The sequence below is a fragment of the Hemicordylus capensis genome, chromosome 7, assembly GCF_027244095.1.
Source record: "Hemicordylus capensis ecotype Gifberg chromosome 7, rHemCap1.1.pri, whole genome shotgun sequence".
Classification (NCBI taxonomy): Eukaryota; Metazoa; Chordata; class Lepidosauria; order Squamata; family Cordylidae; genus Hemicordylus; species Hemicordylus capensis.
This window is the reverse complement of record NC_069663.1, coordinates 29,862,239-29,880,493: the sequence shown is the minus strand read 5'-3', so window position 1 is coordinate 29,880,493 and position 18,255 is coordinate 29,862,239. Positions and strand designations below refer to the sequence as shown.

At 49.5% G+C, this 18,255-nt stretch overlaps 2 long non-coding RNA genes across 2 annotated transcripts; both read right to left on the bottom strand.

Moving 5' to 3' along the window:
- Positions 1 to 3,965: 3,965 nt before the first annotated feature.
- Positions 3,966 to 7,184, bottom strand: LOC128333222 (uncharacterized). Its single transcript, XR_008310882.1, has 2 exons — positions 6,667 to 7,184; positions 3,966 to 4,450 (listed from the first exon to the last, which is right to left on the bottom strand). It is a non-coding gene; the product is annotated as an uncharacterized LOC128333222 (long non-coding RNA).
- An 8,280-nt stretch (positions 7,185 to 15,464) lies between these two features.
- Positions 15,465 to 16,138, bottom strand: LOC128333220 (uncharacterized). The gene is made up of 2 exons (XR_008310879.1): positions 16,008 to 16,138; positions 15,465 to 15,663 (listed from the first exon to the last, which is right to left on the bottom strand). It is a non-coding gene; the product is annotated as an uncharacterized LOC128333220 (long non-coding RNA).
- Between the last annotated feature and the right edge of the window lie 2,117 nt (positions 16,139 to 18,255).

The following is an 18,255-nucleotide window of genomic DNA, read 5'->3' as shown; positions in this document are numbered from 1 at the left end:
TGCGAAAGAGGACGCTGGACTAGATGGGCCTCCTTGCAGGGCCTGATCCCGCAGGGCTGTTCTTATGAGGGGCTGCTTTCCTGAGGGGATTAATTCCGCCCTTCTCAACTGCTGCTGATCCTTGTGGGTTGCAGGCCCTGGAGGCTGTGCTGGGAGGAAGTGCTTGGCCCCGCGGCCTGGCCCATGCCTCTGTCTGCCCTTCTGGTTTCAGGCGGTCATTGCCTTGATGGAGATGGGATATGACGAGAGGGAGGTGGTGGATGCGCTCCGAGGGAACAACCACCAGCAGAACACAGTGGTGAGTCTCCCTCGTGGGGGCAGCGCCATCTTCTTTGCAGCATGACCCTTCCTAGGGATGTGCCCTCTTGACGTGTTCCATTTCTTTCTGGTCGACTGTACTGTGAGTGGCTGCTGGGAGACCGGAAGCCCACCCCAGAGGATGTAGACCAGGGCATTGACCCTTCCAGCCCTCTCTTCCAGGCCATCCTAGAAAACCCCGTGGTACAGTTGAGACTAACCAACCCAAAAACGCTACTTGGTAAGTGCTGCAGCTCTGTGGGAAAGGCATTCAGGGTTGCCTGGCCCAGGTGCATTTCTGCAGCATCGTTCCCTGCCTTGCTGGACACAGAATGGGGCTTTGCGCTGCATCGAAGGATGTAAACGTGACTGGGAAAGGCAGCGGCAGCAGCAGCAGCAGCCGCACATGGAGGCCTCTGGGCTCCTAAGCACTCAGCTGCAAAGTGGTTGGCACAGCGTCTCGGGCCAGTATTGGCAGAGGAATCTGTGGCCTCTCCAGTGGATAAGAATGTCTGCCCTTCATCAAACCAGGACAGGATCAGTTTAAACGTCGCAAGTAATGCGACAGGTTTAAGTGTGTTCATTGCCTTTGCCATACTTGAGAAGCCCACCAGCGAAGAGACCTCTCTGGTTTGACGAGAAGGGAGAAACGCATCTTGCTGTTCAGAAGAGGTCTGTGGCCATTCCTCTGTCTCCCAGCAGGTGGCGGTGGTGAATGGGGTGTGTCTCAGGGTGTCCTTGGCCACCCTTCCAGGGATGGGGCCGTAGCTTGGCTTGCGGAAGGGCCCAGCTCCCACCCCGGCAGCATCTCCCAGGCGGGCTGGGAAAGACCCATGGCCGAGGCCCTGCTAGTCAGTGAGACCCCAAAGAGCAGCTGCTGCTAGTAGTGTAGACTGAGCTGAATGCACCGAAATTGACCCTGGGGGTGGTGGTGGGGGTGGTTTGGATTGGGGGCTCTTACCTGCTTTTCTGCCCAAAGCGTCTGCCTTGGCCTCCCTTTAGGAAGAGCGGAGAAGGGGTCCCACCACACAAGAGGGCCAGATCAGAGGTTTTGCCTTTTGCAGACTAGATGTTATTTTATTTTGGGCCGGGGGTAAAATCTGCCTCTCAATATGTGTGTGTTTTCTGTTACTACTTTCTTAGCTATGGTGTGCATCCCTATACATAATTCCTAGTGTAAATAAGTTTACATTTGAATTAATTAAATTTGCATTTGGAGCTGTATATTAAAAGATTTTCTTTGGGGTGAATGGTTGGTGGTTGTTTCCTGACCGATGTCAAATTGATAGGTTGGTTTCGGGGTGTCAGAGGTCCAGAAGCGTGAATTCCCTGCTGAGGGGAAAGGTGGCCATGAGCGCGCTTCTCTCTGCTGAGGCCTCGTTGATCCCTTTCCTCAATCCAGGGAGACCTGCTTGCAAAATCAGGCTTCTGCTGCTGCTACGGATACTTGTACACCACATCTCAACAAAAGTTTCCAAAGTGGTTTACATAGAGAAATATGAATAAAGTGGCTCCCTATCCCCAAAGGGCTCACAATCTAAAAAAAGAAACATACGATAGACACCAGCAGCAGCCACTGGAGGGATGCTGTGTTGGGGATGGGCAGGGCCAGTGGCGCTCGAGGGATCCCGAAGGCATGGATCTGGATGATGGAGCTGCTTGGGCCTGCCGGACTGGCTGGAAGTGCCCTTGGAGGAGGACTGGGATGCCCTGTGCCCTTCTGTGGCCACCCGTTGCAGTGAGGACTGCACTTTGACCCCTGTAGGATCCTACCCTAACCCCTTAGAGCCTATGGAGTCAGGCAGCATATACATGAAATAATAGCATGGCCCCCGTAGGCTACAGCCATTAACTAACTATGACCCCCATGCCAAAACCCTTTGAACAGCACTCGGTGGAGGAATGATCCAGAGACGGGGCCTGTAATGGTGCAAATTTCACAAATCTTCCAGACACTGAACCACACATAGGGCAAACCAATCCACCAGGCCATTATTATTATTATTATTATTATTATTTCTTGTTTACACAGTCAGACAGGTGTTATTGACTGGTTTGTTTTATCCAGACATCGAGTCCTTCCCAAGGACCTGGGATGCCAGAATTTTATTGTCAATGGTTATAGATATCGTCACAAAATATAGGCTGTTCCCAGTAAAGCTGCTTTTTGTAATTGGCTGATGGTGATTTCTGTGGCCCCGATGGTGTTGAGGTGCTCTTCAAGGTCTTTTGGGGACTGCACCCAGGGCGCCAATGACCACTGGGATTATTTTGGTCTTTTTCTGCCACAGCCTTTCAATTTCAATTTGTAGATCTTTGCATTTGGTGATTTTTTCTATTTCTTTTCCTTTTATTCTGCTATCCCCTGGTATTGCTATGTCGATTATTTTGACTTGTTTTTCTTTCTTCTCGACTACAGTGATATCTGGTGTATTGTGTGGCAGATGTTTGTCTGTTTGTAGTCGGAAGTCCCATAATATTTTTACATCTTCATTTTCTTCAACTTTTTCAATTTTATGGTCCCACCAATGTTTGGCTACAGGTAGCTTGTATTTTTTGCAGATGTTCCAGTGTATCATCCCTGCTACCTTGTCATGCCTTTGTTTGTAGTCAGTCTGTGCGATCTTCTTACAAGATCTTTGTATTATTATATTAATAATAATAATAAATATTTATTATTATTATTATTATTATTATTATTATTATTACATTTATATTCCGCTCTTCCCCAGATGGGGCCCAGAGAGTTGTACTACATACTTAGGTTCCTTTCTCACAACAACCCTGTGAAGAAGGCTAGGCTGAGAGAGAAGTGACTGGCCCAGAGTCACCCAGCTAGTTTCATGAGGCTGAATAGGGATTTGGATTTCTTAATGTTTCTTCACTTGTGTGTGGTGGGGTGGGGGATAGCAATCTCACGGAAAAGAATCTGCTAACTAAACTGGGGAAGGGGTGTGTGTGAGAGAGCAGTGTCTGAATGGCAGGTGGCCCTTGAGAACTATTTCACTTGGGACATCATCAGGCAAGTAAGCCTGGTTCATCTTCATCTCAGGGCACTGATTTCAGGCAGCAGATGTTGAAGTGTGCAGATAAATTCACCCCCAAAGCTTATTTTGGGCCTGTGTTCATCTCTGAAATCTTGCAGGCCACCTCTGTGGCCACCAGTTGCAAGTACTCTCTCACCTCTGATTGCTCCTCAGCGTGCCTGGCATCCTCCTCCTCTTGCTCTCAGGAGACCAATTCCATCAGTACCTCATGGAGAAGTTAGCTGGGGGTAACTAAATACCCACCCACACCTTTTATCACAGAAACCACTATGCACTATATAAGCAGTAATATCACCACCTTAATTGGCACATTGCATGCTTTTTAGAGCACTAGGTCACTAATGAGCACTAATTGGTGTTGGAAGATGGAAGCTGAGAGTATAGCTATACTGAAATGTAAGCGTCACCCGCCTAGATCAGCCCAAAGTAGGCCCATCGAGAGAGGTGAGTCTGGGGTTGCCTCTGGCTCTGCCTTCTCTGCTGCTGCCCCCCCGGGGCTTTGGGATGCGCAGCTCCCTGTTGAAAGAAGAGCCTCCCCTCTCTGGCATCTTTTAAAAAGGCACGGGAGACATTGGCTCACCCAGGCTTTTCACTAGATTTATACTTTTAATACTTTCAATGTTGGGTTTAAAATTATTTTAATGTTTTAATCATTTCAGTTGTTTAATTTGTAATGTTTTTACTGTACACTGTCCAGAAACACAGGTTTTGGTTGGTATATAAATGTTAAATAAATAAAAGTCACAGAATCAAAACACACATTGTTTTGCAATGCACATTTTCCACATGCAGGAAGCCTTAAGGTGTACCTCCTTAGAGGGCAGCAAGTTTTTTTTCTGCATTTCAGGTGGGGGGGGGGAGAGGCAGGCAGCTGCCCAGTCCCAAACACTCCATGCTTCGCTCCGTGCTGTTGATGAAGAGCAGAGACCTTCACGAGATGGGGGAGCGCTTGACCGGCGGAACTCCTTGCTAGGTGAGCAGCAGCAGCAGCAAAGCAGCACAAGGGGTGGGCAAAGCTGCTGGGGGCGGTTGTGGGGTGGAGTCGCCCTTTGCAAAGCCCCCAAAGCGTCCCAGGAAAAGCCGCTTCCAGGCACACGCAGGCACCACTGTAAGAGATTCAATCGGGGGATGGGGAATCCGCTCTGGGAGGAGCCCCCGCCTGCCTGCAGAGGGTCCCACGTTCCCTCCCAGGCAGCAGCATCGCCAAGACAGGGCTGGGAGAGACTCCTGCCTGCAGGGCAGCCTTGGAGAAGCCGCCGCTGCCCGTCTGGGTAGACAGCACTGAGCTAGGTAGACCAAGGGCCTGACTCGGTAGTCTACGGCAGCTGCCTCTGCTCTTAAAGATCCCTGCTCCGCATTCGCGAGCCCTTAAGCACCTCCAGAGCTGCCTTCACGACGAGTCACTGGGAGGGTATCCTGGGGGGTCCAGGCCAGTCCCAGAGGACTGGCAGCCCGAGCTGGCAGCAGCCAAAGATCCTTGCGGGCCCCCCCCCCCCCCAGACTCTGGCATGCTGCTGCCAGCCGAGTAGACAATACGCAGCGAAAGAGATCAAGGGCCTGACTCGGCAGAAGGAACGTGCCTGCCATTGCTCGACTTTAAAAAAAGAACCTCAACAAAAAAGCCTCAGGAGAATGTGCAACTGGAGCAGAGTGCAGAGCACGATACAGAGAAGGAGAGACCATTTTTTAAAAAAACCACACGCTCTCCTTTGCACCCGCCCCCCACTTGGTGCCTTCATTCCTGGGGGCTCCCTTCTGCAGTGGGGTGGGGGGGAGTTCGGAAGCTGCCAGGCTATCCAAAACGGCACGGAGGCTTCAGGGCGGGCCACTGGGCATGCGCAGCCGCCGCTACAGATATGCGCAGAGGGCGCAGAGCCACAAAGCCTTGGCGGGGGAATTCTGGCGGGCTTCCTGCGCTCCTCCCCGCGCGCCCCTGGGAGCCTACCCCACTCCTCTGATTGGTTGGCGGGGTGACAGGCGCATCACTGATTGGCGAGCAGCTGGACAGCGGGCTCCGCCTCCCGCAGCTGAAGCTCGCGACGCCTCGAGCGCGCCACGTTTGATGGAGAAATAATTTGAGACGCCTGAGGCGGCAAGAGCCGCACGAGGAGGAAGACCAGCAGGGCCGAGAAGGAGAAGCTCCCCTCAGGGAACCAGGGGGTCTCACGCCCCACACTGCAGCGGGGGGCCAGGGCTGGGGAGGAGAGGCCCCCCTCAGGGAACGAGGGGGCTTCACGCCCCACATTGCCCCTGCTCGGCTGCTGAGGAAGGCCAACCACAAACCACAAGGGGCAGCGAAATGCCCTGAGGGAAGGCTGTCTCCCAGACAGGGCAAGGAAGGGCTCTATGCCCAGCAGTGGCTTTTACCTCCGCAGTTTAGTGAGAATAATTAATAAATAGGCATGGAGAAAAAGCTGTCTCTAAGCTTGCTTCTAATCCTCTGGGGGAAGGGCTCTGTGCCCACCTTTAGCTCACAGGCAAAAATTCTCTGAGGGAAGGCTCTCTCCAGGACAGAGCAAGGAAGGGCTCCATGCCCAGCCTTGGCTTTTACCTCACCAAAATAATGATAATAAATCTCTGTTGCTTCAAAAAAGGAGGAGGAAACCACTCAAGGCATGCTACTTAGCCAGGATATGGCTTTTTAAAAGAATACTTTGTGGGAGAGTGGTGGGATTACGGTCTTCAAGACCCCTGCCAAAAACCAGTTTCTGAAGGGAAGTGAAGTTTATGAGTGGGGAGTTCATCTTGCTTTGGCTTCATCTTGTGCAAAAAACAACAACAAAACGGAGGGGAAAGGAAGTTTCTGAGTGGGGAGTTCATCTCTCTGCTTGGGCTTCATCTTGCCAAAAGAACTCAAACCCCTTCTGTGGATGCTGCAGCCGTGCTGACGTGTGCAAAAGCCCGGCCACCTCACTGCCCACACTTGTAGCATTTGTCTGCAGAGGGCAACACGCGACAGATTCTCCCCGTCCTCAGAACACTGGGGCGCCACAGTCTTCTGCATCACGGTGAAAACCTGTCCACTCTTAGCGCGTTCTTGCTCTGTGCAGACAAATGCTGGAACTATGGACGGCGTAGGGCAGGACTTCTGAGCGCAACGGCACAGGGGCTGTAGCAGGAAATTCTCCCTCAGAAGAGGATGGCATCCGAGCATCATGGGTTGTCACGACCTCCTGCTCCGAGACAGGGCCAATCAGAAAGCTTTTTCTCCTGTGACAGGAGGGAGGGGCAATCCCCTCAGGCTTCAGGCTTCGCCCTGTCTCGCTCCGGCAGGTCCTATAGTTGAAGATTGCTCTGGCTACTATTTTCTCTATCTACCTACCCTGAGTTATTTCTCTGCTATTGCTCCTCTATCTTGAGCCGTTTCGGTCAGGGTAGCGTCCAGCTCTAGCTGCTCTGAGAACAGAACTTGAACGGGCTATTGGTCCGTGCCAGCCGCCTGCGGCTCCCCTCCCGCGGTGGTTAACCTTGAGATCCTGCATGGCGGATGTTTCTTCCCGCCCCGAAGGGGGGGTTTCTCCCTCCCTTTCGGAGGACTCTGTGACGCCTTCAGTATGCCTTGGGGAGTGGGCTGCAGCGACCATTCCCGCACCTGCGCCTCCCCCACTTAAGCGAAGGAAGCACAAAAAGGCTTCCAAGGACAAAAAAGGCTCCAAAGACAAGCGAAAGGCGCCTTCTCCAGGGGCCAGGGGCGGCTCTGCTACCGCTCCCGTCGTGCCTAAGGAACAGGGGCTTGCTCCAGGGGCGGCTCTGCTACTGCTCCCGTCGCGCTGATTGAGCAGGGGCATCAAGCCCTCGTATCTCAGGAGGGACCAGCTGAGCCCGGAACGTCCGTTGCAGCCGCACAACTTCCCCCCACCCCTTCTTCCCCAGCCCGCTCTCCCTCCTCAGAGCCGCTGGCCAAACGAGCGCGCCCGTCCGATAACCCGGGCGGCGCGGAGGAGGAGATTCCACCCGCGTTCTCTGCTCTGCTACGGCGGGTGGTCGCAGAAGAATTTGGGCGCTTGCTCCCTTCCTTGGCGGGAAACTTTCCCGCCCGAGGCGACTGCGCCGCCATTTCAGGCACTGAGGGAGCCCATGCCGCGGCCGCCATTTTGGGAACGGGGGGGTTGTTGCTGCAGGCTCGGCCACTTCAGTTACCGCGCCTCTAGTCGCACCCGACCTCGGGCCCCCCGTGTTGAGTCCTTGTGTTATCCCCGGGGCTCCTCAGCGCTACTTTCCCCCGCCCCCCGTACAAGTGGGAGAAGGTTCTCCTTCAGAGGACTCAGCTTCTGATAGGGAAGAGGGCAAACTTTCAGGAGATGAGGAGGGGGGCGCCCCACCCCCTCACGCCCCATACCGCTTATTTGTGCCATCTGACTTCCCAGTTCTCTTGCACAAGGCCCGCAAGATTCTTAGACTGGGTGGGGTGGTACCTGCCCCCCAGGACCCCCCTGAAGGGGACCCTGCAGTTTTGCCGTCTTTGACGGCACCGGAGGTGGTGGTGCCTTGCCCCCAACTTTTCTTGGATATCATTCATTCAGAGTGGAATCGTCCCACCGAAGCCAAGGCCCCCCCCCCAGGATTAAACGTTTTTATACCACCTCCAAGGCGGTTATGGACGAGCTCCAGGTTCCCCCCATAGATGCGGAGGTGGCTGCCCTGGTGACTGGCGCTGTTTTGCCAAGGGATGGAGACGAGGTCTTGCGCAACGTCAAGGATAAAAAATGCGACGCTGCTTTGTGCAGATCCCACGAGGCATCCTCCTTGGCTATGCGGGCATCCATGGCCAATTCGATTTTTGCCCGCACCTCGGTGCTGTGGGTTAAGGAGCTCCTTCCACTGGTTCCACCCGAGCTACTAGTCTTGCGGCAGGGCCTCAATAAGCTCCTTAAAGCCGCGGCCTTTATGGCCAATAGTTCCTTGGACGCCACTGAATTTTCGGCTAGGGCCATGGCCTCCGATGTCACGGTCCGGCGACACCTGTGGCTAAAGCATTGGAGGGTCGACCAAAAATCAAGATCCAATTTGGCCAATTCGGCCTTTAAGGGAAGCAAGCTTTTTGGAGACATATTGGACCCTGTATTAGTTGAGGGAAAGGACAAGAAGAAGGCGATGCCTTCAACCTCGGGGCAGCGTCAAGAGCGCAGACTGTACACGACTAATTCTTCTTCCTCTTTCAGGGGCTTCCGGTCTTCCTTTCGTCCCCGTCAAGATAGACAGGACAGGTTTCCTTCATGGAAAAGGCCACAGCAGCCCTTTCGAGGCAACTCCCAGTCCAGGTTCCAGCAGCCCGGACAACAGCAGAAATCCAGCTTCAAGCGTCCGGCACCACAATGACTGTCCTCCGGATTCCCAGGTGGGAGGCAGACTGCAGTCCTTCACTCATGCCTGGGCGGCGACCTGCTCGGACGCCTGGGTCCTCCAAACCGTGAGCCAGGGTTACAGGCTGGATTTTCTTTTCCATCTGCCCGATCGCTTCCTGAGGTCCCCTCCCTCGGCCAAGCCGGGCAAGCACGCCCTAATGGTGTCTGCCATCCACCACCTGCTCAAGATTCAGGCAGTCGAGCCAGTTCCCCCAGGCGAGGTTGGGTGTGGCGTCTACTCCATGCTTTTTCTAGTGCCAAAGAAGAATGGAGAATGGAGGGCCATACTCGACCTGAAGTTTGTGAACCGGTTCTTGCGAGTCAAACACTTCCGGATGGAGATGCTTCGTTCCATCTTACTGGCTCTCCAAAAGGGAGACTTCATGTCCTCAGTGGACTTGAGGGAGGCCTACCTCCATGTCCCCATTCACCCCCAGGACAGGAGGTTCCTCCGGTTCGCCTATGCAGGGAACCACTTTCAATACCGTGCCCTTCCCTTTGGTCTGTCAACTGCGCCACGAGTGTTCACCAAGGTTATGGTAGCACTGGTGGCGCACTTGCGGACGAAGGGAATTCACTTGTACCCGTATCTGGACAATGTTTTAATTCGATCTCCATCGCTCCAGAAGGCACAGGGGGACGTGAAGGAGACCATCTCGGTTCTCGAAGCCCACGGTTTTCTCGTGAACCACCAGAAGAGCTCCCTTGCCCCCAAGAGCCGGATTCAACACCTCGGGGCAATAATAGATTCAGTGACAGGGATGGCCTCCCTCACCCTAGACAGGAGGCGAGGGCTGTCCGCCGCGTGCCGCAGGGCGGGTCTTCGCAGCCATTCGGATGTCCTCTCCCTCAGCCGATTGCAGGGGATGATGGTCTCCACCATCGGAATAGTACCCTGGGCCCGCCTCCATTCGCGCCCACTCCAGTGGCTACTCCTGCCTCTCCAGGACTTGGTAGCTTGCCGATCTCGGAAAAGGGTTCTCTTAACTCCTCAGGTGAGGAAGTCCCTGCACTGGTGGCTGTCTCCGGCCCTGGGCAAGGGTGTCTACTTCCTTCCGGTGACACGCTTAACGGTCACAACAGATGCCAGCCTTTGGGGATGGGGAGGTCTGTGGTCATCTCAGGAACGGCTCCAGTCCATCAATTGGCTGGAGCTGAGGGCAATACGCCTCTCTCTGATTTGGTTCCTCCCCCTTCTCGCCGGCTGCCACGTTCTGGTACAGACCGACAGCGCGACGGCCAAGGCGCACGTGAACCGCCAGGGAGGAACCAGGGCCTGGCCCCTGATGCACGAGGCCTCTGTGTTTCTACACTGGGCAGAGAGACACCTGGGGTCGCTAGAGGCAGCGCACGTCAGCGGCAAGTCCAACATAGTAGCGGACTGGCTCAGCAGGACCCAGCTGGATCAGGCAGAATGGGCACTGGACGAGCAGGTTTTTTCCGCCATCACGATAAGGTTCGGCTATCCGCTGGTGGACTGTTCACGACACCGGAGAATGCCAAGGTGCCCAGGTTTTTCTCCAGGTACCGGTCACACGGGGTCGAGGGGGTAGACGCGTTGCTGACACCGTGGCCAAAAGGCCTATTGTACTCCTTTCCCCCCACGCCCATTCTGGCCCAAACGGTCAGATTAGTTCGGCAACAGCGGGCGGAGGTCATCCTTGTGGCCCCACATTGGCCACACCGCCCGTGGTTCTCGGACCTTGTCGACCTGTCTCTCGTTCCCCCAATGTCTCTGGGCTGTCATCCCCAGCTTCTGCGTCAGGGTCCACTGTTCCACCCGGATCCACGGTGGTTGCACCTATACGCTTGGAGGTTGAGCGGAGCGCGCTAGAGGCATGCGGTTACCCTCCTGCGGTCAGAGACACCATTCTGGCATCCAGGCGACCGTCAACGCTCAGGATTTATCAGTCCACTTGGGCAGCATTTGTGACATGGTGCACCTCGGTAGGGACTGACCCTCACTTAGCTTCGGTCAGTCAGGTTCTGGGGTTTCTGCAGTCTGGTTTGGATAAGGGGTTTAAACCTGCCACCCTCAAGCGGCAGATGTTCACTATCTCCTCTACTCTGCAAGTGCCTGGGGCCCCTCCTTTGTCATGTCACCCTCATGTTCAAAGGTTCCTTAAGGGTGCGGTGGCCCTCAACCCTCCACCGGTCCATCGCTTCCCTACTTGGGACTTGAACCTGGTTCTTCGGGCCCTTGTTAAAACCCCCTTCGAACCCTTACGGACGGTGCCACTGCGGCTCCTTACATTCAAAGTTCTATTTTTAGTGGCCATAACGTCGGCCCGACGGGTATCAGACCTGTGCGCTTTGTCTGCCAGGAAAGAGTTGTGTTTAGTTTATCCCGAGTACGTTGTCCTGTGTACAGACCCCACTTACCTGCCCAAGGTTAACTCCCTTTTTCACCGCTCCCAGGAACTCATGCTGCCTTCCTTCTGTCCCAAGCCTTCTTCCCCTAAGGAGAAGGAGTGGCACACCCTTGATGTCCGCAGAGCATTAAGAATCTATCTGCGGTGCACCAAGGGTTTTAGGGTCTCCAACTCTCTGTTCGTATCTTTCAGAGAGTGCTCTTTGGGTCGCAAGGTCTCTTCCTCTACTTTGGCTCGTTGGATATGTGAGTGCATTAGGTTGGCTTATACGGCAGCTAAGGCAGTCGTTCCTGAGGGTATAACTGCCCATTCTGCTCGCAGCGCTGCTGCCTCTGCAGCCCTCGCCACCAGGGCGCCCTTGGTTGATATCTGCAGAGCGGCCACTTGGGCCTCACTATCCACCTTTGTCAAATTTTACAAAATACATGATTGGGCATCCGCAGATGCTTCGTTTGGCAGACGGGTTCTGCAACAAGTGGTCTCTGTGTAGGCCCACCCTCACGGTCTCCCTCCCAACTTGGGTAGCGGCTTTGGCATGTCCCATGATGCTCGGATGCCATCCTCTTCTGAGGGAGAATGAATCGTTGGCACTTACCTGAATGGTCATTCTCCTCAGAAGTATGGATGGCATCCGACCCACCCGACCGTTCGGGCATGCTTCTGTTATTTCCTATCTTGTCCACCTCTTCCTCTTTCCTATATTGATGTGGGGAGGCTCCTTTCTATAACGTTTGTCCGCTTCCCTGTGGGAGGGGATTTTCGATATAGGTTTCTCCCAGTTCCTTTTTTCCGCTATTTGCCTGTGCTACTTGATACCTTTTTCTGGTATTCTATCCTTAGTACTGTTTTCTTATAGCCGGAGCATCGGAAAGCTGGCAATAGACTGAAGCCTGAGGGGACTGGCCCTCCCTCCTGTCACAGGAGAAAAAGCTTTCTGATTGGCCCTGTCTCGGAGCAGGAGGTCGTGACAACCCATGATGCTCGGATGCCATCCATACTTCTGAGGAGAATGACCATTCAGGTAAGTGCCAACGATTCATTCCCTGAGGCCAGGGGCTGCTGTGTAACTACAGACTGGCCCTTTTAGTCTGAGAAAACTGGTGCGACTTGAGGCTGTCCAAAGAAACCTGAGGCTCCTTTATTCTCCCGACAGCTGTGTATGGCAGCATAATTCCTAAGAGAGTGGCGGCTTGAATGGAACACCCTCCCTGCGCATTAAAAGGCTTAGGCTTCTAGATACTCAGAACACTTTTCTGAGGCAGCATAATCTCTAATTTTCAGGCAGGCTTTAATGGAACATGCTTCAGGCTTCTTAATTCTCTCAAGAGAAGAGAGGGTTCTCTTTCTATTCTCTCAAATTCTTTTTAATGAGTTCTAGCTTTTCATATTTGTGAATGGCATAGAGCTATCTGGATGAGGGGTATAGACACTTAATGAAAGAATGAATAAATAAAACAGCTGTGGGAGTCAGCATAATCTCTAAAATGGGGGCTGGCTTGTACGCATGATAGAAGCACCAGGATGCTTTATAACTGCCAACGTTATAGGGAAGGATAATCTCAAATTTAGCACCTATCTTTAACTGAACATTTTTTATGTGTGTTCTATCCCCACAACATCGCTTGGAGGACAATTTAGCAAAAAGAAACGGAGTTGGTGCATGTGTCCCTACGACCCACAGGCTGGAGTGCTGCTCTTGGAGCATTTTTTCCTCCCCAGGGGCCAACGTGGCAGGTAAGGCTCCAGTAAGAGAATGCTAATTGTACAAGAGAAAATCTATCAGAATAGAATCCCTAGCTGTATCATTACATTTTGGGATGAGGCTTTTCCTCAGAGGACTGAAGAAAGTGTACCTCAAATGTTCCTCCGATATATATGATGGATTATTTTATTTTTTCCATTTTATATCCCGCTCTTCCTCCAAGGAGCCCAGAGCGGTGTACTACAGACTTAGGTTTCTTTCTCACAACAACCCTGTGAAGTAGGTTAGGCGGAGAGAAAAGTGACTGGCCCAGAGTCACCCAGCAAGTCTCATGGCTGAATGGGGATTTGAACTCAGGTCTCCCCGGTCCTAGTCCAGCACTCTAACCACTACACCACGCTGGCTCTCAATCCTTTGGCAACATCCTCATAAGATTAGAAAATGCCACATTGCCCTACTTTGGAATGAGTGGCACAATTTGCTCTTTTCCAACAGATTTCAAGAAACAACCGACAGAGGCAATGTCACAGAAGACAAGAAGATGTGAAAGGAGCCAACGACACAGACACACAGGGCAAGCTAAACCAAACCACAACCCAGGGGCTGCGTAGAAGCTTCAGGCTTCTCTCTTGTCCCAAACATCATCATCATCACGCACTCTATTTGTGAGCCACGCCATAACAAATAGTCCTCTGGGCGTCTCACAACACAACATTGAAAAACGTCCAATAAGAGCACATACAACACGACAAACACATCACAACACGAAATAGCAGCATCTCTAAAATGGTGGCTGCCTTGAATGGAAGAGGCTTCATGACTCTTCAAGGACCTTTGGGGGAATTGCCAAGAACAGACACAATACCATATACAGGTTGTATTCTGCCATTTAGAGAACACGCTTCACGCGTGTTGGGAGCTTCAAGCTTCTTTAGTCCTGCAATGCTTTTCTTGGGCTGCATACACTCTAGGAAGGTAGCTGCCTTGAATGGAAGAGGCTTCATGCCTCTTCCATTGTGTCCCCTTGACAATCCTGCGTGGCAAACCGGGCCAGAAGAAACGGAATCGGCGCGTGTGTCCCTACGATCTCCAGGCCGGAGTGCAGCTCTTGGAGCATTTTCTCCTACCAAAGGGCCAACGTGGCAGGTAAGGCTCAAAGATACTGACTGGACCAATCTAAAGAGAAAACCATATATGAAAAAAAGAATTGTCAGCATGTGAGACCATATAACAGAAAAAATCTCTAGCTCTACCAGCACCTTTTAAGATAAGGCCCTTCATCAGGACCAGCGAATATATACACAAAACACATTGATAGTCGCAAGATAATATAAAAGTGAAACAACTGTTTAAAGTATGTTATTCCAGAACTCTTATATGTTCTTATTAGGCCATCTTTACATATTATAAGATAAACATGTAATATTGCCAACACTTCAAAATAAAAGACCTAGCTTCTTTCCCAACAGAATTCACAAAAGGCGGCAACCACACACAAGCCAAGGAAGGAGGAAAAGAGTCTCATGGAAGAACCAAGAGGCAGCGACACACAAGCCACAAAGGAATTAAAAGAGCCGACAACGATGCACAAGATAGCCAAAGCAAGGGCTGTGTTCCTCACTGCCCTGAATGCTCTGTCAATCCAGGGGCCATCAGTAGAAACTTCAGGCTGCTTTGTTCTCTCACCACCTGTGGAAGGCAGCATGATCTCTCATTCTGTGGCTGCCTGGAATGAAACACACTTCATGTATGTTACAAGCTTCAGGCATCTTCATTCTCCCAACAGCCTTGTCAAGCTGGATATCCTCTAAGATGGTGACTGCCTTTAACAGGACACACTTCATGTGTGCTGCATGCTCAGCAGCCCTTTGTGGCATGTTTGGAAAGAAGAAACAGAGTTGGCACACATTTGCAATGACCTCCATGCCGGAGTGGTGATTTTGGAATGTTTTCTCCTCCCAAGAGGCCTGTGTGGGAGGTGGGATCAAAGACAGGAACTGGACCAAGGTAAAGGGATCCCACCCCCGTCAAAAATAGAACTCCCAGGGTGGTGTAAGAGACAATCAAACAGGAACTAGACTAATGCCTGCTATGATGAGCAGAGCACTGAAGAATCTATACCAAATAGGTATTGTTATGGCTGACAAGCAGACTAGGTTTCTCAGTAGTTATCCCTCAATGGTTACTCTAAAGAAGGACTCAATTTCAATAGGGGTTGCATTGGGTAATTTGGCCAGGATGTCAGCCGGCATTCATTATGCATTGATTTTTGCAAGATGAGATGAAATAGCTGTGAAACTAGTTACCAAGAAATCGAAGATTTCATCCTTAGTGAACTTCTCATATTCTAACAGAAGAATGTGGTATTGCTCACACGTTAAAATCAATGACATGCCTTTTTCTCTTCCAGTGGGTTTCAAGAAAGAGCACAAGGAATGAGGAGGACACAGAAGACAAGACAAGCTGACCTGATCAATCTTGTGACGAGGAGGCGCAATGTCCGAGAATTGAAGAACTATTCAACATAGTTACCGTATTTTACGGACTATAAGACGCTACGGACTATAAGACACACCTTAATTTTAATCCAGTTTTTCAGAGTTTTAACATATTAAACTGTTAAAACATATAAGACGCTCCTGAATTTTGGCGGATATTTTTCGAGGAAAAAAGTGAGTCTTATAGTCCATAAAATACGGTATTCAGTTTTGTTCATTATAGTTCTTCAATTTTATTCAAAATATAAATATGTGTAAATATTGAGCATACATATTTATTTCACACTGATCGTCACAAAAGAATGTAAAAGTGAAACTGTGAAAAGTATATTCACCAAGTCTTGCTCACACTTCAAATAAATGACTTGACTTGTTCTTTCCCAGCAGATTTCAGGAAAGAGCCTAAGGAGCAAGGACAGTGAGGATAAGACAAGCTGTTTCAATCTCTTTCGTGATGAGGCTTCATCAGAGAACTGAAGAACATATACAAAATATAAAGATGTATACAAATACTGAGCATACTTATTACATACTGATTGTCACAGGAGAATATAAAAATGAAACTCTGAAAATGTATTACTCAGGAAATCTAAGGTGTCATCCTTCATAAATGTCTCATACTCTAACATCACGTGGATTTGCTCACACTTCAAATAAATTATGTAACTTGTTCTTTCCCAAAAGATTTCAAAAACAGACCAGTGGAGGCGACAAGAGACAAGCCATGCCAAGCAAAACTGCATTACCCTTTTAGGTCTTGTTTTCAGAAGATTAGTCTCAAAACCAGTGGCTGGCTGCTGCAAATAGAGGCTTCAAGCGTGAGCTGATTTTATCCTTGGCCCTGTGAGGTAAGTTAGCCTGGAATATTCTGTGCTGGCTTCAAGGGTTCATGCCTAAAAAATAAGAATACGTTTGTTTAAATTGTTTGTATCCTGCCTATTCAAGAGCCTTAAACAACCATCTCTTCAGCCTGGATTTTAATGATATCTTGTTTTAATCTTAATTTTAATTAGATTTAATCTGGTTTAAATGTTTCTTGATTTTAATTGTTTTATTCTGTGTTTTTATTTTATTTTAATGTAAACCAGCCTGAGCCAATGAATGAATGAATGAAATAATAAATATTCAACAAAATGCTATTCAGGGCCTCTTACCCTCTCTTAAATTAAAACAACACACACACCCCACTAAATGCAAAACAACAACAAAACCCACTATTAAATGCAAGCCCCCACACTACTAAATTAAAAAAAAAACACTACTAAATGCAACAACCCCCCCAAAGCCCACTACTAAATGGGGAAAAAAAACCACCACTAAATGCACACACTCCACTAATAAATGCAAAAAAGATTCACTACTAAATGCAATAAAACAGAAGATAAAATAGACAAGAAAAAAGAGCATTCACAACTAAAAACTGAGTATTCTAAACAGGAGTAAAAAAAATAACCACCATTGGCTCTGTTCACCAGCCATTCTCATTGAGCTCTGTTGGTACATTACTCGTCAGGTTTTTTCACCCATCAGGCATCCTTTTTCACTTGTCACAGATGGGTAAACTAGTGGATTTTCTGAGCCCTGATTCTAAACCTGGATTGGAGAAAAATGGAATTTTTCTTGGTGCAGATCTCCTGACCTAGCTGCTTTGCGTGAGTATTTGTTCAGTGAATCTGAAAAAAACTATTATCGTGATGTTTGAAACTAACATTTAACACATTTGTTAAAGATTTGTGGTAATGTTTTATTTTGAAAAATGAATTATTTGAATTAATGAAAGAATGTTAATATGCCTATATATTCTCTTTTTACCCAGCAGGTTGACTTGTATACAGTGCCATGTGGATTGTGGATAAATCCCTACAAAGGAGGATATTGCAAGAAATCGGAAATTTATAAAAGTGGCTACTGTCAGAGTGGTATATATTAACCTATGTCTAGATATGCTTTTGATTTTCTTTCCCCCTAGCAATCAATCAATGTATCGCAATCCATAGACCAGAAAATTTTCCCCTAGCAGACTGATTTACATTGACGGCCATGTGGATTGTGGGTAAATCCCTAAGGAGGTTATTTGAAGAAATCCAAAGTGTATAAAAGTGACTAATATCAAAGAGGTATGTATCAACTCCTATTTAGATGTTTTTACTCCCTTATTAGGATGTTAGATATACAGTTAAGGTGACTCTATTTATTTAAAAGTCTTCTGGTTTTCCTCTCAAAAGAGACTTGTTCAGACAGGTTGAAAGTTGTTCTTACAATAAGTGATGTAGGGACATAGGAGCTGAAGTCCTATGGTCAGGGTGAAGTGCTGGTAACCTCTCCCCTGTAGCCTCCAAAGAAAAGAGGAGAACTTTCTGCAACTGGAAGAAAAAAGATGAAGTCTGAAGAAAAGATTCACTGTGGAAGGAGCGGTTCGCTTGCCATGGACTGTGATGCTTTCTTGCTCCACGTTATTGATAGCCAGTTTAATTTATTCTTACCTTTAAATTGTTCTGTATGTGAGCATTCTGTGCATTCCGTATTTCTTCTTTTTGGGTTCTTCTTTTTGTAATGTATTTTAAATGTCTGGAAATTTTTTGTTGTAGCTGCTACACTTCTGATCAAACCTTCGATTTTGAAGAGCAATCCTGACAAGATGCAAAACAAGGGAGCCTTCTTCCTTAGAAACCTGTGGTAAATCCACGGGGGCTGCTCCAAGGACAGCAATATCTGACATTTTGTTTGACAGAGAATTCCACAAGTGGATGATGCATTGTGTGAAAAAGTGTTTGTTTGTTTGTTGGTTGGTTCTAGATTTCCTGCCAATCAATTGCATGGGATGACCCCTGGTTCTAGTGTGATGTGAGAGGGAGAAGAATTTCTCTCCATCCACTTTCTCCACCCTATGCCTGATTTTATAGACCTCTATCATGTCTCCCCGCAGTTGTCTTTTTCTAAACTAAATAGCCCCAGGTGTTGTAGCCTTGCCTCATACGAAAGGTGCTCCTGGCC